Here is a 12,292-nt window from a genome sequence, read left to right on the forward strand (position 1 = left end):
TAAAAATCTTTCTGTTCTAGTTAACGATCCCAATTCCAATCCAAATTTGCCTTCGGCTTTTAGAGAAATTATGTTTTAGTTCTGGTTTCGCCAACAGATGGCGCCACTTGCTTATTCTTGTCCAGGCTTTCTTATCTTATCTAATCATTATTTCCTATCTTGTTCATTTGCGGTTTTGCAGCTGAAGATGATGGTTCGGTAAAACCATCGAAACTAGTCCTGTGAAAATTTTGTAGGTATAACGCTGATTTTTGTTGTTTGACTTCTGAATTAGTGTTTAGATTGTGTTATCCTAAAATTAAAAATATCCAAATATTAAAATACAGCTTCTAGTAGAAAACAATATGGATATCTTATACAAAAAAAAAAAAAAAAAAAAAAAAAAAAAAAAAAAAACTCACAAGAATTCAGTAAGTTAGCTTCTGAATCAGAATTACCTAAATGCATACTTATAAAAAGAATACTCAAGATTCAATTCTTCTTTTTTTAGACTTTACACTAGTCTTAGTCCTCATAGAAGGTTATCTAATAAACATTTACATTTAAAAATAAATAAATAAATAAAATGTTCCTACTTAGCAAAATGAGAAAAATAATAAATTCATTAACTACACATTTAATCTGATTGAATTATAGCTGCCAACCTTTAAATAAAAAAAAGTAAGAGGTTCTTGCATGAAAACTGTTAGGCAATGTTTTTCATATTATGCAGCAATGCAATTAAGAAAAAAAAACTCCAAATTGACTTAAATTCACTTTATAATACATGATTCATTTTACTGAATTATTTATCATGTGGTTCTGATATAAAATATATTAGTTAAGTTCTTGGTCTAATTTCATCTTGTGATTTTCTTTCACTTTTATCTCGAGACAATCACAGGTAGGGAAGAAAAGTTTTTACTAATCAAAGTACTTTTAATTATGATGAAAATAAAATTAGCAATTAAATGTACATATTATTGCATGAATAAATTTAATAATGTGACATTTACTGATGTCACACAAAATTAAATACAAATATTAAATGACTAAGCAATTCAAAATTTCTACGAATGTCTACAGAAGATTAACACAATTCAGTTCTCTTTGCACAGGAGTTTACTTGAGAGTCACTCATGTAATAGGTTTTAATGACATCACCAAATGAGTGATGGATATATCACAGTGATACTTAAGACATATAAGATTGTTTTATAAATTCTAGATAATTCAGATCACTTAAAATTTAATGAGAAACATAATGCTGAAAATTACAAGCAATAAGAGAATGGAATTTGACAATTTAAGTTCAATTAATTCAATAAATTTATTTCTAAGAAACCATTTTTCATCAATAAATAAAATTATTGAATTAATTAGCAGTAAAGGCTAAAAAATAATAACGAAGAAATTCAATGCCAAATGATCAAAAAGTCAAATTTGTGATTTGTATCTAAGATTTTTCTTTCATTTTAATATTTTAAAAGAATTAGATTCATCATTTAAAAAAGTTACTTTAACTAGACTTTTTAATACGTTGTAAAACGTGTTACTTCATACGAGTAACATAGGTTTCTAATAATACATAAAAAGCTGATTATTAAATTTCCAATTTATAGACACTGTCACCTGCATACAAAATAAAATCTCATATGATTAAATATTGAAGCAACACACATAAAAGTTATTACTAATCTTATTCAAACGGTAATTAACGTTTTAAATATTTTTATAGTCTTTTGTTTATACCATTTAAAGTTCAAATAAGAAAATCACAAATAAACAAAGGTTAAGTTTTTGAGTTGGCACTCGTAATTTTATTCAAGGGTTTAGTTTTAATACAGTGCTGTGAGAAGCATTATTAAATAAAATACGTATTAATACGTCAAATCAATTGAAGCAATAATCTTAAATTGTTGTTTTCTTAGGAATAAATATCTAGACTTATACCTAACCTCCCTAGCTAACTTAAAGGCAGAAAACCTAAGCCAGAGTTTATGTATTCTGTGAAAATAAATTGTGGAACATGGTGCTTCAACAGGCATATAAATGATTAAACTTTTTCCCACTATCCATCAAATTACGCCCTTATTGCTGAGAATGGATAGATTAACAATCTACTTTCTCCTTAGTATTTTATTGTCGGCGCACTTTTTAAAACAAAATCATTTCTGCACTTAAAGAGTGATGCCAGTTGCATCAAGAAAATTATTTTTTTAGACTTGTTGCCAGATATACTTTGTGGCTACCTAAAGGTAGAGAAGGCCAACTTATATTGGGTATAAGTTGGCTTTGACATGACGCGACAATCCTCCCTCCTTTTGATTAATAATATACAGTTAGTAATCAAAATACGCAATAAAGTTTTTTTAGTGGCCTGGTGCTTTATTTAACAGCTTATTAGCCTTGCGCCACTGCAAGGGACGGTAGCGGTGGCCATTTCATCATGGAAACACCTAACAGGTGGCCACCGTTATCTACTATGAAGGTACGGATAGTTTCAGCCATGCCTTCCCTGGGATTCGAACCCGGGCCCATCGCTATAGCAGTCAAGGTCACTAACCACTATACCGGCTGAGCGGCTACATGCAATAAAGTTCTCAGTTCAAAATAATAATTCAGTTTAAAAGTTCACCACAGAAATCTAGAAGGTAACTTAATAGTCCTGATTCATGTCACAACAGGTTTTTTGTTTTATTGGCGAGGCAGGAAGAGATTGACTAAGCATGGAAAGTTTCCCTCCTTCTTTCGGATCCTCTTCAACTGACAAAGGTATCTCCATGAGGAAACATTTTCTGAATGTGTCCATAAGCTGTTCAGCATCCTTCCACGAGAGAAATATTAGAACACACACAGATCGTATTTTATTCTCGAGTGTCAAGATGTAGAAACATCTTTTTACTCGACTTCTGATAAAGAACGGGTGGGGGGAGAAAGAGAAGGGTGAAAGGAGTGTGGGAATCTTAGAAAATGTCTGTCATCTCGATCCACGGAAATTTGTGAGAACGCTTTTCTTATATCTGAAATAATGCCTAGCTGCTTCTCTCTAAATTTCAGCAACTCTAGAAGATTTGTCCCTTTTGTTAAGCAGTCATTTAGGGATTAAAATGTGTTTTTTTTTTTTTTTTACAAGATGCGCCAAATACTAGTCTAAACGGCGTCAAAGAATTTTTTTTTTTTAAAACTGGTCGGTGTAGAAGGTAGGGTATTTTCCCCTCTGCTTCATTATTTGGCACTTCTTCAACCACTCCCAATTGTAACCAATCTTGGATTACCGCTTTTTATAATTTTCAAATTATTCTTCTAATTTAAGTTTCTTTGTGATTGAGAGCAATCTCTTTTCAGCAGTGTCTCTATTGACTGGTAAATTACTCCGATCATCGATCCATGGCAAACTGGTTGCATACCTACCATCACAATTTTTTCTCCAAGTCCTCTGAAAGTGATTCAATGCAACCATTTCGAGTTCTACACTACACTTGCTTTCACTGGGATCAATTATTCCTAAAGCATCTAGTTTCCACAATTTCTCTAAATTATTGCTGTGTATTAGCATGCTGGTTATCAAAGATGAAGCTCTTTGAGATGAAATACAGTTGTTTATCTCGTCTGTAACAATCCACCCGAGTAGTGTTTGTACTGCAACAAGATAGTTGAGAACTTTTGATTTAACAAGAATAATTCTCTTTAAATTACTCACCGATTCTTTGTAGCATCCCCCAAACACAACATATGTGAAATTTACACTTTGCTGAGCGCTCGCCCCCATTTGGTTCATGGTAAGTTTATGAATATACAACCTTTGTAATCCAGTGTCAAATAAAGCTCGTACAGTTACTTTCTCCCCATTTGCTTCAATGGACACAATCAGAGTTTGTAGGAAGAACTTCTGTTTGGCTTTGGTTAGACAACTTTACGTTTTCATCAACGTGAGAAGACAATTCAAGACATACTATAGTCCAATATTTCTTTTCACAAATTATTCATCGAACGTTAGCCTTATACTTTTTCAAAGAATGCCCGATTCTCAAAAATGCAGAACAGGCTTTATTTTTCCTTAAAATATCCTTTTATTTCCTCAAAAGACATTTTTTGGCCTTTAGAACAGTCTTGAGAATAATGTATTTTGCCACAAAATACACAACCAGGTTGCATAATTTACCCGAAATTAGACCATTAGCTGTCAGGACAGAGATTTCTTCTTTTGTGTACTTTTTTTTTATTTGACATTTCATTTGATTTAAAACCAGCTTTAGATAAAGAAATTCGTTCTTCACCTTCAACTTCGGCGCGAATAAACTGCAATAACTGGAATAGTTTATAGCCATAAAAGTATTTTCCTTCTCTATTGATCACTGATATAGCTGAAAGATTACGAGGTATAACTCTATTTTTGGGAAAGGAGGGCTGTGGCGACAGAATCTGAGATACTGAAGCGCTATCGGTGAAACTCTCTTCGCGTGCGAATTTTCTTTCACCAAAGTAGCAGCATTAATCCGCCGAAAAATAAGAAGAACAGTGATTGATTTTCTGTTTGTGAAATTCGATATAAATAAATATTAATCTTACCGGAGTCAGAGAAAAATCGACTACTACTTTACTAAACGATATTTACGCTTAAAACCTTAAGATAAAAATTAAAATACCTGAACGCATTGTGATTCATTAACAGTGAACGAGCAGTTAACAATGAGTGAATGAAATCGATACTGATAATAAATATTACTTGTATATAAGGCTGCAATTTCATCAGCATGACAAGTTGCAGGGACTCTTGGAATAGCATTAACATATAAATTGAAAGAATAAAAAATTATACCGATTTTTAAAGTATTAGGTGGTTCAGCAATAGTAAAAATTTTTGTTACTAAATGAGCTTATATGAACAATGTATGAGAAATCGTATAATATAACATAGAAATAGGTTTATAATATCAAAGCGATAACGAAGCCTCAGTCACTTTTATGTTCTCTTCACAGACTAGACACTAGACTATCAAAATCTGGATGAGCTCTTTTGAATTTTAAACTTCCTTCATTTCACAGCATGCAGTACTTTACTTCTATTCCTAAGTTTTATTACACAGAATAGCTAATATTTCAATTTTTCATATCTGAGTTTAATATTTATCTAAGGTTAAAAATGAAAAATTAATCGTAATTTGATTATTTCACAACAAATTCTACTGACGGACATTGATATGGATTAACATTAAAAAAATTAAATATTCTTATTTTCCAATATCATTAATGGTTACATCTCAAACATTTGTTAGATATAAAGATTTTTTTTAAAAAAATTATCTGAAAACTATATATTTTGAGTTATATAAAAGTAATTTATTTTCAATAAGAAAAATGTTAGTTTTCATTTCATTTCTTCATATTTGAAAACCATAAGGTATTTTTGTAGAATCTGAGATCAAGGATCAAAAAAGTTTAAATTTTTGGAGTACTTAAGCATGAAGCATTTACCTCCACGTCATCAAGGAATTAAAATTATCATCAAAAGAGCAGTTCATCAAATACAGTAAAAATTTGGAAAGCCAAAATAGTAATAGCTTTATAGAGAAATGCCTTCGCACTGAAAAAATGCTAAAAACTCAGAAGGTCTTATTAATTAAATTTTGCGTCGAAAATTTAAGTACCAGAATAATTTAGAAGGAGAAATCATCATATAATAAATTTTAAATAGAAAAATAAAAGAACAGAGTTATCTTGAACTTAAGCGAAATATTCGCGGGGGTCAGTTGAATGACCTCATAAGCGCTTCAGAGCTAGGAGGAGTGAGAGGTAGAGAATATGGGAGTACCGTTTCTAAAATAAAGTTTAACGCTTCTTTTGTATATACTCGGGCTCACCAGTGCGCGAGCGGTAAAGTCGTTGAACACTGGTAATTCGGTCTGAGGTTCGCATGCCGCGAACGGACTGGCTGCATAAGCGTTTTCGTGATTTTCCCCATGTATAACGTGTATGCGAGCCAGTTTCGCTTAGAAAGTCCTCCACGAAGGTATCCCTCCTCTTAGGCAGATAGCCCTCGAGACTTTGCTGCAATCATATAAACCAAACCAAATCAACTTATATACACTCGTGCTCAAAAGACATGCGAAAAACGCTAAAAGAAAAGGTAAGAATCTAAAATGGGGAATGAAAACATACAGTTTACATATGAGGTAGAGGTTTCATCCCGAATGAAAATAGGCAACAAAAATTAGCATAAAACACAATACCGCAATCACACCACTTAAAATGGGACATATCGGACCTATGCGTCAATTTGCAAGCAGAGATAGTTCCGTGTAATCCCAGATAGCCAAAGCGGAAAGCATGAACCAAAACGATTAAATGCGTTGGAGAGAGCTGTTGCTATGTTGCAAGCTGGTGCAAGACAATCCGCTGTTACGAGAGAGCTGAATGGGCATCGTAGTGTCATCAACAGGCTGTGGAATTGTTACCAAAGGGATCGAAAGACAGAAGAGAAGACATCAGTCTGAACGCCGAATGATTACCCCAAAGACAGACGATCACTTCTTGTTGCTATGTGCGAGACGTCGTAGATCACTAACAGTACGACAGCAGGCCTCGAATCTCTCTGCTGCTGCGGGTCGGCTCATATCCCGCCAAACTGTGTCACGTCGACGTCATGAAGGTGGACTGTACGCCTGACTACCTATTATTTGTGTTCCTTTGTCTCCATCGTATGTCAGATAGCAGTTGAACTGGGCTCGAGAAATCGCAGTTGGACACCAGAATAGTGGGGCCACGTTTTCTTCACGGATGAATCTCGATTTAACGTCCAGAACAATTTCTGAAGGGCAGTGACATGGCTAGAACCAGGGACACACTATCGGGAGCCAAACATCATCGAAATATCGCATTACAGAGAAGGAGGCTTACTTGTATGAGCTGAGATAGCCCGACCTCTACTTGATTCCTGGTGGTTCCGTCACAGCCGTCCGATATCGCCACAAAATTCTACACCCTCTTGTGCGTCCTTTATCTCTGTAATCGGTACTGACGCGATATTTATGGACGATAACTCCAGCCCGCATAAAGTTCGAATAGTGCGGAGTTATCTGGAGAGTGAAACAATTCCACATCGTCCGAGATCTGCTAGATCCCTGAAACTGAATCCCACAGAACATGTTTATGGAGCATATTGGAACTATGGACAGCAGATCACAATGTGCCGCTAGGGCCCGTCCGCGAAATCCTACATATATTACTACAGGTATGGGCTCTACTGCCACAACAAGATATCAACGACACTTTTGCCAATTTGCCTCGCCGTTGTCAAGTATGCATTTCAACCAGCGTGATGTTTCTCTTGCACATTCTTCTGACACATTTGGTTTTTCGTGATGTGATGGTCATGTGATTTTGTATGCTTTTGCCTTACTGATTGCTGTGTGGTCTAGTAATGCCACATTAAACTCTTGGATCAGTTTCATGCATGTTATTAAATAGTTTTTGTTATTCCGTGTGTGGAGACATTAGGTATTTTGGAAGCAGGAAATATGAAAAACATGCAACGCCTTCGCCGGGAATAGAACCACGGACCTCTGGAATACCGGCCAGCGTGCAGAACGACCACAGCACGAAGGACGGGAAAAATACCTTATATACTCCTCCTTTTAAAGGACGACTGCTTTTTTTTTTCAGGGGATACAATCGCCAAATCCTGAGAGTAGAGAATCATCATCCACCACCCTTTTAGTTCGGGCGCCACTTGTAGAATCATTAGGTTTTTTGGGAGGAAGCAGGAGAAGTGAAAAATGAGCAATGCCTTCTCCGGGAATCGAACCGCGGACCTCTGGAATACACGCCCTGCGTGCAGACCACCACACCATGAAGGCGTGCCAAAAAGGTGGGAAAAATACCTTATACGTGTTTTGCCTTTGTAGCTTAATTTAACCAGGAGTGTATTAGGCAATATTGAGGATATTTACAAACTTTTAGAATGATTTCGGTGTCGTTTAATTAATGTTTAAAATGTGAAGCGTATTGTTTTAAATATTCGATCTGACAACCTTTTCTCTGAACTATAAATTTGAATCATTATTTAATCTATGATAGAAGAGCCTTTTATAAGATTTTCAAGGGTATTGATTTCCATTCCTGTTTCATTACTTTACAGGGTCCATATATCGTGGTGGGTTTGCTCTCAGGAACAGCTCTTTTCAACAGATCAAAAGAACAGCAGTCAATAGCTGAAACGTCAGGGAACTTCGCAGGAATACGATGAAAGGACGCATATGCAATAACTGTATCAGTCTTTATTTTTTCAAGGAATGCTGTAGCACTTTTTGAGGTATGACTTGCTGCGTTTTCTTGATGAAGTTTTACTCTTTGAAAGTCACTAGAATAAAGAAATGGAATTTCTGTAAATATGGAAACTCAGACTTTCTTTTGATTGTACCTTGCGTTGATTTTAACATTTTCCCCCATTCTCATTTTTACTTTTCTCCTGCGAGAATCCTGCGACAATCATGAATTCCTTTCTGAAACTTTCTTCGCCTTAACGGAATTAGGTTTCCACATTTTTCTCTTCGTTTTCGATAATAAATAGACTATCTTTTTAATTTTTTTATTCGTAATCATTTAAGTAATTTGTCAAGAGTCACAATATATTTTTATTAATCCCCTGATAAATAGTTTTAATACAGGGTTCTGCAAATTGTTCTGCGTTGAATACAGAAAGGCTGATGAACATTATGTTTTTCTAATTTGTAAATCTTAGTTTATTATTTTATTTTTTATTGCAACAGATGTATTTAATGTATTTGAGATTGATTTGTGCGTCGAAGAATTTTCTCTTGTTATCACCGATTTTACTTTAGAAACATTAGAAACAGTACGTACACTTTTCGAGTATTCGTTTAGAGTCTTTTTTGATATAGAAGTGAGGACTGGCGCTTTTTCCTTTCCAATTCATAATGTTGCTTTTTATGCACTCAAATTTTAATATAATTCATTTCACAACATTTTTGAAGTATCGAATAGAATTAGTTCTGCTCAGAAAGTGAAAAAACATATCCTTCAAGCCACATCTTGTTTACATGCGGCATTTTGAACGACGAATAAATTTAAAAGTAGCAGACGATATTTCTTATTGCAAATAATAAGTTGTAGCAAGAAATGTTTATTCTAATTTTTTTTTTTAAATATTTTATCAAAATCATTCTTGTTGTTGTGACTTACCTCATTTGCCCGATAGTGACATCAGAACAAGCCTACGAAATTCATTCTGGCAAGGAAAGTTAGATTGAGTTTGTCGTTGGCAAAGCCTTGAGCATAAGTGACAGTACGACTTCGCTCATTTCCGCCCTCAATTTTGACGGGGAACATCCCGGGAAGACCTTTCGGCTCGCCGAATATTTAGACTGCTCCCCGCCGCGCAGACACTATACAAACATCCATTCCATCTTTGGTATTCGAGCCCGGGCCCTTCGGAATTACAGTAGGCTTCCCTAAATACTATACCGTCTGTGTGGCCGCGTTAAAAATTATTCTAAAAACGCCGTGTCTTAAAAGAAGTATTCGATGTTAAATTCTTTATTAATCTTGAATTTTTTAAATAAGTGCCTTTTTTGAAATTCCTTTCTTTTTATTTATTCCTTTCTTTTTATATTTCTCTTCAAGAGCATAATACTTTGATCCATTAAAAAAAAAAAAAAAAAAAAAAAAAAAAAAAATTCTTAAATATTGAATAATATAGTCTACTACAGTGAACACTTCTGATAATATAACATAAAGAATGATGATATCTTTTACAATTCATGAAAAATCATGAACATGTAGTTACATGAAACAAGTAGTTAGAAGTATAATACATTTGCATATAAACTAAGTTAATCCGCAACAGCAAATGATGAAAGAAATTTTTTTCTTATTTTCCCCCGAGAGGTATAAAAACAATAAAAATGAGTTCTTACTTTTAAATTTCAAGATTCCTCGAAATCACATTTTCGGGAAAAAGTAATTGTTCTCCACCTTCATTTATTTATGTGTAGATAATAAAGCCCGCCTGAAATGGAGCGTTTCATATTATTTAATAATCTCACATGGCGTCATGTACAAATGCCGAAAGTTTTTTTGCTTTATATTTTCTTCTTATTAATTCCACCCAAAGTATGAATGAATGAAATCTTTCTCTGAAGTTACTTTGCACATGCGCCGTCGTAACGCATATTTCTTTCGAATGAGACGAGTTGAAAGGAAAACTGCATTCTAGTAAGTAAGTTGCGCGAGCATTGCTTAGAATCATAGAGAATTCCTGGAAGAGAAGCTCTGGATCGATTTCTCCAGAAAATCAGAAAGTTCAAGGTCACCTATGTTATGACCGTTAGTTCTGAGTGACATGCAAGGACATTTCCAATAACTCCTAACAAAACGAAAACAAAATAAGCCAAACAAATAAAATTACAACCTTTACTTCATTTAAAACCACTTTAATTTCTTGCATGTTTCAGTATCCCTACTTGAAACTAAAACTTTTTAACATTGTAAGCAATTTTTCTCGCTTAAAGGGGAGAAAAAAGAAACGAACACATATGTTGTTTTAAAAGATAATATTTATTCGGGAGTTTAATGCATTCGCCAAGAAACTCATAAACGATGAAAGTTAACGAATGATTAAACCCGCGTTTGATAAAATTCGAGTTTTGTGCAGTTTAACAGTATTTATGCATGATTCATAAGTTGTAGAGACATTAGGATTTTTTGAAAGCAGAAAACATAAAAAATGAGCAATGCCCTCGCCGGGACTCGAATCTCGAACCTCTCGAATACGCGTTGAGCGTGCAGACCACTACACTAGGAAGTCATGCTAAGAAGACGGAAGAAATACCTTATATACTCCCCCCTTTTAAAGGGCGACTGGGGTTTTTAGGAAACCCAATCGCCAAATCTTGGTGATGAAGAGTCATCATTCACCTTTATAGTTCGGGTGCCACTGTAAAGGCATTAGGAATGTTTTTGGAAGCATGAAAAATGAGCAACGCCTTCACCGGGACTCGAATCACGGGCCTCTCGAATACGCGCCGAGCGTGTTGACCACTACACTACGAAAACATGATAAGAAAGCGTGAGAAATACCTTATAAAGTTACTTAGCTATCAAAGAAACGAAGTATTTTTCAGGTTGAATTTTTATTCAGTGTCGTTTCTGCTGAGAAGAACCGGGCTAGTTGAGGATTCAAAGGCTAGATTTTACGGAAGCATTCTAAAGTTTCTTTTTTTATATTGACAGACACATACATGTTTCGAAAGCATTTGGGCTAACGCCACTCACTTTGGGATAAAGCTATTTTAAACAGAATACCTTTGGAATTTTCTATAAATAATCTCGCGCGCTGGAGATAAAAATCTTTTATTCCCTACAGTGTTGCCACTGGTCGCTTTGAAACTGTTGAGGTTTTTTACCAAAAATTTGTTAAAGTTTTACAAAATATAAAATAGACAATAAAACAAATTCGGTATTCCAAATTTGGGCTTCCATGTGCCTATGTTCGGGTGGAGGGCTACGTTATTCAAAATTTGATGTTTTTCACGATGCGAGAAACATACATATATTCATGCAGATTCTTTATTATTTAATTTCTTTAAATACAATACAGGGCGATGATATTTGGTGGCAACAATTTGAAAAGTGCTACATCGTATTTAAGCGATTCAGCGCAAAATGCCGTTTCGAGATTAATAGCCCTTCTGGGGTAATGTCCCTTTGGGCTAATAGGTATTTTGAGTGTGTGTGTGTGATTATGGCAAAGCCTCGAGGAATATCTGCCTAAGGGGAGGGATGCCTTCGTGGAGGACTTTCTAAGGGAAACTGGCTCGTATACACGTTACACATGGTGAAAACCACGAAAACGCCCATGCAGCCAGCCCGTTCGCGGGTTTCGAACCTCGGACCGAACTATCAGTGTTCAGCGACTTTACCGCTCGGCCGCTGGTGAGCCTAGGTATTTTGAGGTACTATACACCTTAGCTTTTTAAATGGTATGAAGATTAATTTATGCGTATGTGATCTGAAAGAATAGATTTACAAACGAAACTATACTTCTGCAAGACTTTTCGAATATATGATTAGTTAATTGTAGAAGTGTTTAATGCTTTCACATTAAGATTAAATATGCTCAGTAATTTATTTAAAAAGAAAGAAAATAAAAAAACGATACGCATTATACTGCCTGGTAAGCCAAAAGAAAGTTATTAAGTGAAATGTGATGTTCGCATCCTTGGACTGATGTACTACTATACCACGTGTATATGTCTTTTTGCCCAATGACGTTTTATCCAAAATGCTTCCT

General features: G+C 34.8%; 1 protein-coding gene across 3 annotated transcripts in view; it reads right to left on the reverse strand.

The window, feature by feature from the left end:
• The window catches only part of LOC118191684 (mitogen-activated protein kinase kinase kinase 13-like), a 95,716-nt gene that overhangs the window by 59,804 nt on the left and 23,620 nt on the right, over window positions 1-12,292 (reverse strand). The window contains exon 1 of one of the 3 annotated variants that reach the window (XM_085819489.1): window positions 1,938-2,130. The exons of 1 other annotated variant lie outside the window; for it this stretch is intronic. The gene's annotated coding sequence lies outside the window, so the exon portion shown is untranslated. Of the gene's footprint in view, window positions 1-1,932; window positions 2,131-12,292 lie in introns of those variants that run through there. One more of the 3 variants, XM_085819488.1, reaches the window with a different exon arrangement.

This window comes from Stegodyphus dumicola, chromosome 6, assembly GCF_044657685.1.
Source record: "Stegodyphus dumicola isolate Sdum_Otavi_A_Nest chromosome 6, ASM4465768v1".
NCBI lineage: Eukaryota > Metazoa > Arthropoda > Arachnida > Araneae > Eresidae > Stegodyphus > Stegodyphus dumicola.